Raw genomic sequence first — 16,671 nt, 5'->3', positions numbered from 1 at the left:
TATACACATACATATATATTCATCCCAAGATACTCTGCTTCTCTGTATGTAAAGTGTATTTGTTCAGTGTCTGTGGAGGCCAGAAGAAGATGTCAGATCCCTAGACCTGGACATTCAGGGAGTTTGGAACCACCTGATGTGCTGAGAACTGAGCCCTGGTCCCCCACAAGAGCAGCAATTGTTCCTAGCTATTGAGTCTCTCCAGCAGCACCCTCTACTGATTTGTAACAGGATTTCTCTGTTTCTTGAGGTTCACTTGTTTGCTTGTTTTGCTGATGTGGTGATGGTGGTGGTAGTGGTGTGGTGTGTGTGTGTGTGTGTGTGTGTGTGTGTGTGTGTGTGTGTGTGAGAGAGAGAGAGAGAGAGAGAGAGAGATTTGTTCCACGATGTGCTTGTAGAGGTCAGAAGGCAACCTTGGGCGTTGGTGTGGTCGCTTCTGTTTTAGCTGAGACAGTCTCCTTTGCTGTTTGCTGCTGTGTAGACCAAGCTATCCAGCCCGCGGCTTCTCATGCTCTCCTGCCTCTTGCCCCCACCCCCCCATAGAAGCGTGCTAGTGTTCCGGGCCTGTGTGCAGCTTTCACTCGGGCTCTGGGCGTCTGAATGCACATCCTGATGCATACACAGAAATGCTTAGCCCATGGAGCCACCTTCCCAGCCATGTCCGTTTGTTTTGTGGTCCAGGGTCTTGTGACACAGCCCAAGAAGCCTTCAACTTCACCCTGCCCTGCCCTTCTCCGCTGCCAGAAGATCCCCTTCCGTTTGGAAGGGAACTGGCAGTACTTTGCATACCTGTGCCCCACTTTCTAGGTACCGACACTCTGTCATCAGACATGGCTTCCTGCCATCTGTGGCCACAGTGAACAATGCTGTCAATGTCTACAGAATATCTTAAATCCTTCACTTTCAGCTCTATCTCTGAAAGTGAGACTGCTGGACCACAGGCAAACTCCATTCCTAAGTACTGCTTTATTAAATTTTAATGTATTTATTTGGAGATGCTCATGCTTGTGGAAGTCAGCAAAAAACTTGCGGGAAGCGGGTCTCTCTTCCTCTGTGCAGGGTCCTGGAGCCGGGCTCAGCTCAGGCTTGGTGGCAGGTCTCTCTTCCTCTGTGCAGGGTCCTGGAGCCAGGCCCAGGCTCAGGCTTGGTGGCAGGTCTCTCTTCCTCTGTGCAGGGTCCTGGAGCCAGACTCAGGCTCAAGCTTGGTGGCAGGTCTCTGATCCACTGAGCCATCCTGCCGGCCACATTCTGGATTTTTCTGAAGAGACATTCTATTTGCTGCTTATCTCTACACCATTTTTTTGTCTGTCAGAAATGGAAAGAGACTCTCAATATCTGCACCTCCTTGACAACACTTGTTATTTTCTGGGAGGTTTTGTATTCAGGATGGCATCCTAGTGGGCGGGGAGTGTTTGGTCACCTTTCATAAGGAAACCTTTGAGAGGCTGAGGAGCTAGTGCAGGGGAAGAGTGCCGTGCCCAGCATACACAAGGCCTCGGGCCAAGGCCTAGTGCTGTCAAAGCAGTATAGAAGAAAACAGGAAGCCTGGAGGGAGGAAAAGAGGAAGAGAGAGGAGGAGGGAGGGAGGGAGGGGAGAGAGGGAAGGAGGGAGAGAAGGAGGAAGGGAGAGAGGGAGGGAGGGATGGAGAGGGAGAAAGAGGGAGAGAGGGAGGGAGGGGAGAGAGTGAAGAAGGGGAAGAGAGAGGGGGAGGGAGAGGGAGGGAGAAAGAGGGAGAGAGGGAGGGAGGGGAGAGAGGGAGGGGAAATGGACAGATGAAGGGAGGGAGGGAGGGAGGGAGAGAAGGACGGAGGGAGGGAGGAAAGGAAGGGGGAGGAGCAGGCAGCAGGTGGGAGAGAAGATTCAGCAGGTTAGGACACTTGTTGTCAAGCCTAATGAGTTCAGTCCCCCAGGGAGCCACAGAGTGGAAGGAAAACACCAACTCCACACACTTACTGGGGTGGGGCCAACAACCATACACCCCCCCCCACACACACACACACACACGTGCACACAAATAAACAAGTGCACTCTATTAAAGAGAGCTGGATGTGGAATGTGAAGTTTGCCTAGTCTACATGGGGAGTTCCAGACCCAGGCTACATAGTGGGACCCTGGTTCAAGGAAGGGAGGGAGGGAGGGAGGAGGGAGGAAGAGAGGAAGGGAGGAAGGGGGCCAAATTCTGATGGCCCTAGTGTTGATGTTTTGTCTAAGCTCCACCCCACACCTACCTGGCAATAGCCAGGTATGCCCTGCCCCAGAGATCTTGCCCACTATAAGAGGGGCTACTTGCCCCTCTTCTCCTTCTTTGCTCTCTGCTCTCCCACACTCTCTCACCACTCTGCCCCTTGGGCTCTTCCCCCTTCCACGTGGTCATGGCCGGCCTCCACTCTACTCTCTCTATTCTCTCTCTCTATTCTCTCTCTCTCTCTCTCTTTCTCTCTCTCTCTCTCTCTCTCTCCCTCCCTCCCTCCCTCCCTCTCTCTCTCTGCCTCTCTCTACCACTAACTCCCATCCCCTACTCTGAATAAACTCTATTCTATACTATGCCTGTGTGTGTGGGGGCACAAGGTGCCCAGGTAGGGCCCGCCTGGACACCTTCCCCCACGCCACCGAGCCACACTCCCCTAGCCCCCTATACTCCCCCTTTTAAGCCCCTTCACCTAGCATTCTCTATAACATGGTAGCAGAATCCTCAGCCACAACATATCCATACGTGGGCATTCCATGTCCAGCAGGTGACAGCCACGGTGTCGCCGCCCTGAGGCAGCCTGAGCTAATGGGGCAGCAGACAGACTTGCTTTCATGTGCCACTAACAGCTGATGCTCATAAAGGGCGTCAGGCCGTGACCATGAAAGGCAGTGTGCCCGCCCCGGTGCCTCTGATGAGCTGCTGTCTTTTACTACATGTCTTGCCTTTGTGTCTAACACCACCTCCTCCGGAAGGTTCGGCTGCCTTCCATTTCTTAGATGTCACAGGCACAACAGGACCAGAGTCAGACACGTGCATCTAAAGCATCCTTGGGGGTCAAATATTGACCTTGCAGAACAGGAAACAGATGTCAAGAAATGGCTTGGCTATTCAGAAGTCACGAGCAGTGGCCAACTCTCACGCCTCCTGGTCAGTCCTTCCCCTTTAGGCCTCGGCATGCCTCTATCTCTGTATGAGCAACTTAGGTGCATGCCCTCTGAGAGACAAATGTTGGATTTCAGACCTGTGAGTGTTGAATGTCTACGTGATGGCACAGTGAAAAATAATGAAAGCTCTGAGTGTGTGTGTGTGTGTGTGTGTGTTCTCGCTTGCATGAACAAACCAGAAAGCCCCTTTAAGGGCCAACATACAACACAGTTTGCTCCCTAGCAACGAACATATTCTGAGCATCTTTGAGGAACTAGAAATAGTTGCAGGACTCAAACCGAGACACAGCAGACAGCACTGCTTCAGCAGGGCCTGTGTTCTTGTGGAATAAACGACACAGCAGAGGTAATTCCAGGGGCATGGCTTCGTCACTTCACATACAGAGAAAAGGGTCTTACCCAGGATAATATGTCTTCACTAGTGGCTGAACAAAGCACATGTGTATCTAAAATTATCGAGCATTTGGGATGGGAGGTGTGTGTGTGTGTGTGTGTGCACGCGCGCGTGCATGCATGCGTGCCTGTATGTGCGTGAGAGTTCACCCATGTGCCAGGACATGCATAGAAGTCAGAGGAATCTATTCTCTCCTTCCACGATGGGATAGCTCTCTCTCTCTCTCTCTCTCTCTCTCTCTCTCTCTCTCTCTCTCTCTCTCTCATAACATTGGGATATAGGATAGCTATGCACCAAACCTGGCAGGAGGAGATGAAACTCCTCAAGGAGATAAAAAGAGTTTGGCAATAATATTCTCTTAAGGATAAGCATTAGGGGCTGGAGAGATGTCTCGGGGGTTAAGAGAGCTTACTGCTCTCTCAGAGGGCCTGGATAAGCTTCCCAGGATCCACCTCAGATCACAGCCACATGTAACTCCAGCTCCATGGGGATCCCACCCCTCTGGCCTCCCCGGGGACCTGCAGGCACGCACAAATGAAACAAAGTTTCTTTTACTCTTTGTCTTGAAGCAAGTCTTAATGGGCCAGCCCAGTGTTCAGCTCTGGTTTCTCACCAGGAATCCTGTTTACCACTTTCCAAAGATAGGATATTAAAAATGAAGTTGTGCTTTATATGAGATCCCTCAGAACTGACATCTTCGGAGGACAGCCAAGCAGTTCTCTCAGCGGGCTGTAAAGATGATGGTTGCGCCAAACAGAAGAGCATTCGAGCAATGGTGGGGTAGCTCTAGGGATGAAGGCGCGTGCTGCCAAGCCTGACAACCTGAATTCGACCTCCAGAATCCACGGTAGAGGGAGAAAACTAAGTATTCTTTGACTTCGATGTGCACAGTGGGACACACACAGATACACGTGTGTGCACAAAACAAATAAAACATAAAAATGCTTGTTTAACCAGCATTTGAATATCCTTCATGCAACTGACATCTGAAGTATCTTAAGAAGGTCAGCGGGATTGGATCACTATGATGTCAAATGAGAATTTATTTTCTTTTCTCTATCTTATTTCTTTTTAAATGGTTTTGCTTATTCGCTGACAACTCCGTATACATATACGATGGATGGCTATCACAGGCCGCTCCCTTCTCTTCTTCCCCTTTGACTGAGTTCTTTCTCCTCCTACTTTTATTTCTTTTCTTCTTTAATACCCACTGAACTTTATTAGTAATGTTTGCACGAGTGTAGGCGTGGGGTTATTTACTGGAGCAAGAGCCACTTACAAGTAGACACACCCAGGAAGAGAAGTGACTCTCCCTTCTCTGGAGTCATTAACGGCCAATAGCTCCTCAGCTAGGGATAGGGTCTCACCTCCCCATCCACGCTCAACTCTTGATCCTTTGTAGGTCCTGAACAGCTCACCACAGCTGTGGAGAGTTCATGCAAGGTACAGCTGTTCTATGCCCGGAAGTCAGGGTTCCACGGTGCCCCGGAAGTCAGAGTTCCACGGTGCCCCGGAAGTCAGGGTTCCACGGTGCCCCGGAAGTCAGGGTTCCACGGTGCCCCGGAAGTCAGAGTTCCACGGTGCCCCCTCCCTTCCTCAACTCTCGTGTTATTTCCATCCCTCTTCCTCGATGTTCCCTGATGCAGTGACACATTTTTCTGAAATTATCTCTTGACTCCAAAGAGGCTGAAATTTTTCCAGACCTTGCAGCCAAGTTAGTAATATACCATGAGATCATCAAGACATGCATGTACTTAACCTGCAACCCTCCTGGGTGCACAGCCTGTTTAAGTTTAACATGCCTTTGAGAAACACTCTAACCAACCTTACTCTGCCTCGGGTTTCCCCGCACAATCAGCTTTTATAACCCACAATAACTCATGACTAGTCTTCTACACCACGGACCCAGAATAAAGCATACACATCTTTATTGCGTCATCATGTGGTGACAGCAGCCAACAGATGGAAAATAACCCTAAATAACAAACCCTCCCTGAGTCCTGGAAGCAATACAGATATCAGTCGATAGTGCCTGTTTGCACTTCTGACTGCTACTCTGGATCCATGGGGGATACCCTCCCCTGGAAAACTCTGGTAATGATTTCTGTGGAGAATTCCTCATATCTCTCCTATGTTTCAATAAACATGGAGCAAAGCTCTTTGTTAGGGAAAGGCACAGGCATACAGGCATAGGAACAGATTCAGATACAGACAAAAGCACAACAAACAGACAGGCAGACAGACAGACAGGCAGGCAGGCAGGCAGGCCAGCTCCAGACAGACCGGCAACCACGAGATACTGACAGATGGAGGGCACAAGAAGAGAAGTAGAGAATTCATACTTGGGCTCCCACTGTTTAGAGCCTGAATTAATCCAAGAAGACAGTATTTTCATTCCTTAATTAAACATCCACCCATTTTGGTAACTTCTCTGCAGTTTCCTTGGTGTGTTATGCAGTGTACCCTGAGCCTTGGGGGAGAGAACGTCAAGAGAGTTCTGCAATCGAGTATTCACTCCTTAAAGGCCTTCCAAGTGCATTCCAGAAATGCCGCTGGGCATCACCCTGGATATTTCTAAAGACTGTGCAACTATTAGAACCTCTACTATATGGTTCCTGTCGGTAACCTCAGCCTTCCTTCAGTGAGGTGGAGATGGAAAATCAGAAGTTCAAGGGCAGCCTTAGCTACAAAGTGAGTTCAAGGTTAGCCTGGGCTACGTGAGACAGCATCTCAAAAAAATTCAAAAACAATTTAAACTGTTTTACTACAATATTAAAGTTTCTATTGTTTTGGAGATTAGGAAAATGAATTCTCTATGATGGTGATAGCATCCGTATCTAAGGGCCATAAAATCTCCTGGTGACATTTCTGCCTGTAAGTATAGCTTCTATGGAATACTTGTTTTCTTTTAGAAATAGAGTAGATCGTGCTATTAAAAACACCAGCGTAATGGTAGCTCAGCTGCTTCAGGAGAAGCTCACCAAGGAGAGACAATAGAAGGTTCTAGACACATGTACAAAGCCATACAAACAGCAGGGTTTGGGTGGGGAGCTGGAGAGACGGCTCAGCAGGTAAGAGTGCTTGCTGCACAATCATGAGCCATGGTTCAGACCCCAGCACCAGGTGACAAGCATGACACAAACGAGGTGACTGCTAGATCCAAGGGAGCCACACTATCCTCTAGCCTCTATGTGTGACAGGGGCACCCGCCTAGACTCATGCACACACTCACAAAGATGCACACATACGAAATAAAGCACACCTGTAAAACATCTCCAGATAAACCACAACTACAAATCGCTCATTCTCCCTGCATGCACACCAACCACTGCCAGGCTTCGTAAACCCATAAGAGGAACCTGGAGGGCCACAGGCACACACAGGCTGGGAACTGGAGCCTGACTGGTTCTCCTATGCAGCAACACAAGAGCCAAGCCACAAAAGCCTGTTTTTATTGAAATCTGACGTGTTGCTCGTTATGGGCTCTTTTTCCAGTGATTATCACTTTTAAAATGTGGCACCAAGTATTTCTCTCAGTGCCTGCCTTGTGTGTCACAGGCCTTTGAGTCCTTGGCTGAGGCATGAGGGATAGCGTATCCCAGTCCACCTAATCAGATTGGCTTCCTGGGAAGAGTGTGGCTGGGGTGCCCGGGGACCTCCGGCTTTGAGTGTGTGACTTGGAAAACTTAGTGCTGTCCCCGCTCTGGCCCCATGCAGGGAGTGGAGTCCGGGGTGTGTTTGAAAGTCTTTCTAGGTTATCCTGTCCTGCTAAACTACAAACTATCTGCCTGAAAGAGATATGTAGGGTTGGGTGCACACCTTTAATCCCAGCCCTCAGGAGGCAGAGGCAGGCAGATCTCTGTGAGGTCAAGGCCAGCCTGGCCTACAGAGAAATTCTGTCTCAAGAAGCCAGGGTAGGTTGGAGAGGGGGAGAGAGAGAGAAAGAGAGAGAGAAGAGATTTAGGATCCTGTGTGAAAGATGAGAGACAGAAGACATCAGGGTCTTGGCTTCATCACCAAACCCCATGATGGTTCTATTTTCTTTTTTTTTTTTTTAATGTTTTACTTCTTGTTTTTTCAAGACTGTTTCTCTGTATAGCCCTGGCTGTCCTGGAACTCACTCTGTAGACCAAGCTGGCCTCGAATTCAGAAATCCACCTGCCTCTGCCTCTGAAGTACTGGGATTAAAGGCATGCACCACCACCGCCCAGCATGGTTCTACTTTCTGAAGAAGAGAAACTAGGTGTGGTAGTGGAAATTACTCCTGTAATCCTCAAATGCTCGAGGCTGAGACAGGAGGATAGCTGTGTATTCTAGGCCAGTCTGGGCTACATCATAAATTCTGGGAGATCATAAGAACAACAACTAAAAGGAAAGAGGAGATACCTGGGCATATTAGTATGCTTCTGTGATTCTAACACCCAGAAATCTGAGGCAGGAGGATTGCTGCAAGTTTAAGAACAGCATGAGCTACAAAATAAGACCGCATCTTTAAAACCAAATAAAATATTAAAAGGAGGTGTGTTCAGAGGGAGGAACAGGTTTGGAGGTGGGAGGACAGCTAGCGTATTCAGCTCTGACAGGTTCTGACTGGGAAAGGCAGTGCACATAAGCAGGTGAATACATGGCTGTGAACTTCCCAGAGCTCCAGAGCTTCAGAACCGGTGTATGTGTGCAGATCAGACGATTGCTTTCAAACGTCAGTTTTCTTCTTCCATGTGGGATCCAGGGATCGAATTTGGGTCATCAGACTTGCATGCCAATCACTTCTGCCTGCCGAGCCATCTCTCTGACCCAGCACATTAAATTTTTAATTGATGTATACTGCCGGGTGTAGTGGTGCTTGGCTATAATGTCAGCACTTGGGAGGCAGAGGCAGGAGAATCAGGGACTCGAGGTCATCTTCATTTACACAGAGAACTGGAAACCAGGGTGGGCTACATGAGATCCTGCCCCAATCAAAAGACATCAACCAACAAAAATCAAGGAACACTGAGAAGGTGCATAATAATTGGGCATCTTTATGCATTATATGGTATGACCATTCTATCTGTGCACACATGTCTGAGGACCAGATCAGGATAATGGCATCTTATAGCAGACATTCAAAGACTCTGCCTTTACTCAAGCTCCCATTGGTTTCTCAGACTGTAAGAGCATACTTGGGGGCAACATGGTCAGTGTTGGTGGGTCCGGTCTCTGCAGCTTAGTTTCTGCCCCAGGGAGTGCATCGTTTTCTTTATATTTCAGAGGCGGTCTTCTGTAGCTCTCCTTGGAAACAGTGCTTTCCCAAGTGCAATAAAACCAAAGCCTTTAGGAAATAAACCAGGATGTGATGAGATGCGTTTGATCAGAGAACCGAAGGGTGTCCTCGCCTTCCCAAAGCCCCAGGCTTGACAACTGTTTCTATCATGTTGGGCTTAGGTTCTTGTTTATAGAAAGAAAAAAAAAAGCAAAAACAAAAAACTGCTGACTGATCAACTGAAGCCATGGAAATCATTTGAGGGCCAATTAGCATTCGTAGCACCCAAGCAGACACACAAGGAAGTCCTGAGTGCTCTGTTCTTGGAGTAATACCAACAAAATTCTAATTTGCCAGGGTGTATGTGTGTGTGTGTGTCTGTGTCTCTGTGTGCTTGTGTGTGTGTGTGTGTGTGTGTGTGTGTGTGAAACAAATTCTTTCCCCAGGTTTGGTGGTACACTCCTTTAACCCCAACACTCAGGAAGCAAAGGCAGGTGGATCTCCATGAGTTCAAGGCCAACCTGGTCACACAGAGAAACCCTGTCTCATAAATGGGAGGGGAAAAAAGCAGATCTGATGGCTCATGCCTTTAATCCCTGAACTGGTGAAGCCGAGGCAGGAGAATTGCCATGAGTTTTAGAACAGTCTGAGCTTACATGGTTCATTCCAGGCCAGTGTGAACTACAGAGTGAGATTCTGATTTGAATGTGAAATGTTCCACGCATAGTTGCTCCCACCTAGGGGTAATATTTTGGAAGGGTGTGGAACACTTAGGAAGTAAAGACTCTGTGGTATATTACAGTTCAACCCACTGAGAAATCAGCCTGCCTCCATCTTGGTCTTAAAAGCCGTTTTATAGTAAAGACAACTTGGGTTCATTCCTGTTTATGATTAAATCTGTTAAGCTCCTGTACTGCCTGTCCCAGGAAACGGCAACCAGCCCTGTGTTTCAAAAGCTCGCTCTGGCCGGCTGGCTCTGGCCGGCTGGCTCTGGCCGGCTGGCTCTGGCCGGCTGGCTCTGACCGGCTGGCTCTGACCGGCTGGCTCTGACCGGCTGGCTCTGATCTCGCTGTTGTGACCACCTTGCAACAATGCCTTTGTTTCAGATTGCAACAACCAACTTGACGTGCTTACGTTCTGTTTTGTGAACCCCACTCATTTGCCTGCCAAATACCGCATTTGGAAACCCCCCTACTCCTGAGACATAAAAACCTTACTTTCCCCGTGTCCAGTGGTGATCGCTTGAATCCTGTTTTAGGGGGAGACAGACAGCCCCTGTACACAAATAAAGTTTGTGATAATTAATTTGGCCGTGAGTTGTATCCTTCTTTATTAACACCACCCACTTTCACAGACAAAACTCTGGGAACTGTAACTTAGTATCTTCCCAAAATGCTTCTACTGAGTCAGACTTCACCCTAACACACTTTCTCTTGATGGCTTTGCCAGGTTGCTGGTGTCAGATCACTTCCTGCTGCTGAGCAGCTGACATCCCCACCCCTCCCCCGACTTCCTCCCACCCACCACCCACCCCCAACTCTACTCCCACAGCCTGCAACCTGCGCTGGACAATCCTAGGTCCCCTCTTCCCTCACCAAACGAGGTCAAACTGGATGGTATTGTAGCTTCCCAACCTGCAGACTTCAGGGGCCTGTGAAGATGATTAAACTCCTGCCACACAAATTCAGCCCACAGCCCTCTTTAATTTTGCTTCCTGACATAAATCACAGGGTTTCTTTTTATGAAATTAGTCACCCTAAAAGAACAGCACGGAGCGGCCTTTATTCCTATTTTTGTTTTTATGTGTTAAGGTTTCTACTGCTGTGCTGAAACACTACAACCAAGACAGTCTGGGGAGGAAAGGGTTAAATCAGCTTATATTTCCAGGTTACAGCCCAGCACGGAGGGAAATCTAGGCAGAACTCAAACAGGGCAGGAACCTGGAGGCAGAAGCTGATGCAGAGGCCACAGGAGGGCTGCTGACTTGCTTATCATAGCATCTTAGCCTGCTTTCTTCTAGAACCCAAGACCATCAGCCCAGGATGGCCCCACCTTCAATGGTCTGCCCCCCCCCCATCACTAATTAAGAAAATGCCCTACAGGCTTTCCTACAGCCTGATCTTATGGAGGTGTTTTCCTAACTGAGGTTTCCCCCTCTCAAAAGATGTTAGTTTATATCAGGTTGTCATAGAAGTGTCTATCGTACGTCTGGTTGTTTTGCCCGAATGCGTGTCTGCTTGCTACGTGTGTGCCCGGTATCCATGGAGGGCATCAGATACCCTGGAACTGGAGTTACAGATGGTTCTGAGCTGCATGTGGGTGCTGGGAACCAAACCTAGTCCTCTGGAAAAGCAGCCAGTGCTCTTTACACTGAACCATCTCTACTGGCCCCATGGAAATAGCATTCTGTACTTCAAAAATGGTATTTTCTAGGGACAGACAGACAGATAGCTCAGAGGATAAATCTACTGGACTCCAAGCCTGACCACCTAAGTTTAATCCTTGCGATCTGGATCTGATTCCTGAAAGTTGTCCTCTGACCTGCACATGTATACTATGGTGGGCACACACACACACACACAATGTTTTTTCAAAAAAAAAAAAAAGATTTATGTATGTGAGTATACTGTTGCTCTCTCCAGACACACCAGAAGAAGCCACTGCATCCCATTAGAGATGGTTGTGAGCCACCATGTGGTTGCTGGGAATTGAACTCAGAACCTCTGGAAGAATAGCCAGTGCTCTTAACTGTTAAGCCATCTCTCCAGTACCATAAGTAAATTATTTTAATAGTAGTTTCTATAAAGAACTAACTCAGGTGCCAGTTGGTGGGGGCCTATGCCTTTAATCATAGCTCTCAAGAGGCAGAGGCAGGCAGATCTCTTGAGTTCAAGGTTTCCCTGGTTTACAGAGAGAATTCCAAGACAGCCAGGGATCCCTAGAGGAACCCTGACACAGGCGATGGTGAGGAGAACTAACTGAAGCGATGTTAAGAGTCTACTGTCACTATACCTATGCCCTGGTTTTCACAAAATTCAAGAGTCTATGCAAACAAGTACCCTCTCATCACCACACCTGCAGTGTCACAATATTAAATACAGCCCAGCAAATGCTCTAACCTACAGGCTTCCGGGGCACAGAGGGGAGCCAGAGACCATATGCAGGTAATGACACCCTTTTGAGAGGATCTGGGAACTCTGGGATCCCTTTGAGAGGATCTGGGGCCTAGCTAGTGTGTCCCTGAGGGTGAGTATTTGGGAGTCTCTTGGTCCTGGGTCCTTGCTCCTTTGCTCTCTCTGCTTCCTGTCTGAGGTGAAGAGGCTTCTCTGCCACACGCTCCTGTCAACATGATGTTCCCAAGTACACAGGGCCAGGTGACTACTCATTAACCCTCCAAAACCACGAGCGTTACTGATCTGTGCTCCCTTAAGCCTTTCTGTCGGGTGTTTGGTCACAGCCACGAAAACGGTTACTAAAACACAAAACCAGGAAGGGGAGAATTATTCTGAAAGACACAAGTTCCATCCAGAGAGTGGACTAACGCTTGCCATTAAAAGGGGGAGGCACATTCAAAACCACAGAGGGGAGCAGGTCCACGCTCACGTGGACGGTTGAGGAACTGTTCGTACTGACAATGGAGGAAAGGAAAACTGTGGGGCTGGGGAGTTTGCTCGCTCTGTCAGTAAAGTGGTGGCCACACAAGCATGAGGACCTGAGTTCGATCCCCAGAACCCATGATGGGGGCTGGGAAGGGCGGGAAGGAATGGTGGTGGAGTATGTGTGCAGTGGTACTGCCAGAGAGGCAGGTAGGTGGGTCTCTGGGGTGCTCTGGCCAGCCAGCCTAGTGGGTGGGCTCTAAGCCAATAGGAGATCCTATCTCAAAAATAATCTCAGCAGGTGGCAGGATGCAAGAGGTAAAGGCATTGGCTGCCAAGTTCGCTGCTGACCTGTGTGTGATCCCTGGGAGCCACAGGGTGAAGGAAAGAACAGCCTTCCACAGCTGTCCTCTGACTGCTACACATGTTCCACGACACACTCACGACCACACACACACAGATGACACACTCACCACCACACACACAGACACATAAAGTAATAAAAGTGTTTCAGAATATAAGGAGGGTGACGTTTGAGGAACAACACTCAAGGCTGCCCTCTGGCTTCCATATGGACATGCACACCTATGCAGACACACACACACACACACACACACACACAGAGACACACCTGAACATACACTTGGTAAAAGATAATAAAACCAGACAACCCCCTTACGAGCAACCTAGGGAAATCTGGATAAACGCTCCGCTGAACCTGCTGTTAGCGCCTTCACTTCAGTAGACTTTGATAATCAGGACCTGAGTCGTGGCAGTAGAATGCCACCAGCTGTGTGTATGTGATGCCATTGACACGTGGATCAAGATGGTAACAGTCACCTTGGCTGCCTTTCAGGGGTTCCAGAGCTGTTTCTGTTGGAAACGTTGGCTCTTCCCTTTGAGCTGAAAGAGTGGAGGCCAAGAATATCACCATGCTGCTGTCCCTCCTCCTCTTCCTCCTCCTCCTCCTTCAGACAGCATCTCACTATATATCCTTGTCTGACCTGGAATTCTGGAATTTGGGAAGCTTGAACTCAAAGAGAGCAACCTTCCTCTACCTTCCCAGTGCTGGGATCAAAGGTCGGGGCCTCCAGTCAGCTATACTGCCACGTTCTGAGCAGAACTGTGAGGACTGGACACACCCATGCAGACTGCAAGCTGCTTTACCTCTGACTCTCACCACTTTACCCCACACCTCAGCACACACACACACACACACACACACACACACACCTGCCAAACTATAGCAGTGATTAATCTAATACTCATGAAATCCTCCTGCCTCAGCCTCTAGAATCCTGCGATCACAGGCATAAGCCACCATTTCTGGCTCCCCCTGCTTCTTTATCATATAAACACACCCCAAATCCTGTCTTGAGGAGGTCTGTCTGAGACCTATCTTAACACACACACACACACACACACACACACACAGACACTTTGTGAATAAATTTGCCTTAGAAGAGTGACTTTTTATTATATATGTATGAGCATTTGTCTGTATAAATGTACGTGCATCACACGTGTGCTCTGGTGCCCTCAGAGACAAGAAGGGGTGTCCCTGGAACCTGAGCCCCAGGTGGCTGTGAGCCTCCAGTGGGTGCCGGGAGACAAACCTGGCCCTCTGGGTCTTAACGACTGAGCCATCTCTCTAGCCCCTGAATAAGCTTTCTCTTTTGAAAAACCCATCATAGGGGGAAAGGGTCTCTGTCTCTAAAATAATCTCAGTGTCTTTGGTGATGTGAATTTAGCTTCAAATACTAAAAATAGTGCCAGGCATAGCAGTGCATGCACACTGAAACCCCAGCACTCAGGATGTGGAGGCAGAAGTCCGAGTTTCAGGCCAGCCTGGGCTGCATGATGTGTCTGTCTTAGGTGATCCTAGATCCTGTTAGTTGGATATTAGCCATCACAACAGCGCAGACCTGCACACTCTAAGAGCTCTAAGACCTCTTAAGCCTACCTAGTCCATCATTACCAAACACAGAACGCCATAACAGCCCCGACATAGCATCGCTCAACTTGAACACCCCTAGCTAGCAACAGAGAAGCTCAACTTCACTGGAAGCTGCTTTAGACTTAGCCTCCTGAAAATGGTTAGGGGCGGGGCACCTGCTCTGCGCCTGCGTGTGAGTGCGCGTGTGCGTGTAAGGGGTATATGACAATAATAACAATGCCTAGAGCGTTCCCGTGTGTTCATTTACATGGAACTAAAGTGCGTTAAGCAGAACATGGCAATGAATAAGCACACAGCAAATAGTCAGTGATAACGGAGGCGTGCCCAGGGCATCCTCTCCTCCGCTCCCCTCGCCCCTCCCCTCCGCTGGGCTCATTTCCCCTCCCCTCCCCTCCCCTCCCTGCTCTGCTCCATTCCCATCCCCTCCCCTCCATTCCCATCCCCTCCCCTCCACTCCCATCCCCTCCCTCCCCTCTTCGCTCCTCCCCTCCCCTCGCCTCTCCCCTCAACTCCGTTCCCATCCCCTCCCCTCCTCTACCCTCCCCTCTCATCCTCTCTTCCTCTTCTATCAAATATTTTCAACCCCATCTGCCTTGCTGTGCACCCTGGAATTCTAAAAACAGCCCCACATGCAAATGAGATGCAGATTAATGGAGTCAATGTTCAGCGTAGGGTAGTGGGCACGCCCCCAGCCAGAGGGACCATCAGAGGGACTTAGCCTAGACTTCCCCACGGTCCCAGGACTGCTCAGGCCACAGAGTCCCAGCACTGGCTCACAGACATCTGAAACCATTAGGGGTGGTTTTTATTTTCATCAAAGCTGCTGTCTACCAATGTTTTTCTAACATATGTTTATGTAACCATTGGAGACCATGAATACATTTACATATATTAAACTGACTTCTAACTTTGTTGCGATGTGTCAGTTTTATTTATTTTTGTCTGTTGTCCTGTTGGAAATGTGATGCGTGTTTTATTTTGGGCCAAGTGATTGATGAGACGTTAGTCAAGCGCCTTCACAGGCAATCTATTAGAGATGTCTGACCACCTAGCCCCTCCCCTTTGCATTTTCACGTTGATTTTGTGTTGTTTGTGTGCGCCTGCGTGCTGTGGACAGGTCAGAGGAAAGCTAACTGGAGTGGGGCCTCTCCTCCCACCACGCGGGTTCCGGAGAATGAACTTGGGTCTTCAGGCTTTTAACAGCTGCCGAGCCATCTCACTGGCCCACGAATGTTTTCCCAAGACAGGGTTTCTCTGAGAAACAGTCCTGGCTGTCCTGGAACTCCCTTTGGAGGCCAGGCTGGCCTTGAACCCTGGTGCTGGAGCTAAAGGCATGGTCACCACACCCAACAACCATTGACTTTTAACTCTGACTTATACTCACCATTATCTCTGTCTTACAGACATCATACCAAGATCAGTATGTGCCTGTTCTATTTCAGTTTCTTGTGGGGGGGGGGGAACTCTAGAATTATCCTTCCGTTAACTAGAGTATTTTTTTATTTATCTATTTTGGTAATGGTAGAAAAAGAATGCAGGGTTTTCTGTGCTGTATGCTTTTTTTTAATTTTCACTTTATTTCTTGTGAGGGTATTTGGGGGTATATGGTAGCAGGCATGCATATGTATGTGGCATGTATATGCAATGCCCAAGGAGACCAGAAGAGATTATTTGAACCACTGAAAGTGGAGTTAACAGATAATTGTGAGCCACTGTGTGAGCATTGGGAATCGAACCCAGGTCCTCTAGAAGATCAACCAATGCTCTTAACCACTGACCCATTTCTCCAGCCCCCTTCCTATGGGTTTTTTATCTTGCTTCTTCATGGTCTGTGGTCCCAACCCAAGTTGCCGGTAACAAAATCAGGCTGACAGGTTGAGAGAAGATAATTCTGCCATTTTCCTAGGTCTCTGAGCTGCACCTCAAATCTGGGGCCAAAACTCTATGTTTGGTTAGTATGCCCAAGGCTGACCATGGTCTCACCTCTGCTCACAGTGATTTCAGATTAACCAGTCTTCAGTCAGAAGCTGGACTGTGGCTTCCAGTGTGTCCTGATAAGACCCTGCCATTGCTGATGCCCTTGAGAGCACAGCCAAGGGCATTCACATGAATCATGGCAACCCAGAAGGACGGCAGCACACCACCACAGTCATCCTTCTTAGCACAGGAGGGGTTGTGGCACAGCTTTATGTAGATGGGGGGATATGGCGCTAGACTCAAACATTGTGTCTCTGAGCTCACACACGACTACCCTGAGCAATCAGAGAGGTACTTTGAGTTGAGCTGAAACAAATCCAGCCGAACCAGTGCATTGTTGCATGGAAGAGATCAGAGAGGGAAGCAATG

This window comes from Apodemus sylvaticus, chromosome 2 (genome assembly GCF_947179515.1).
Source record: "Apodemus sylvaticus chromosome 2, mApoSyl1.1, whole genome shotgun sequence".
Classification (NCBI taxonomy): Eukaryota; Metazoa; Chordata; class Mammalia; order Rodentia; family Muridae; genus Apodemus; species Apodemus sylvaticus.
The sequence above is the reverse complement of the archived record's forward strand: the minus strand, read 5'-3'. Positions refer to the sequence as shown.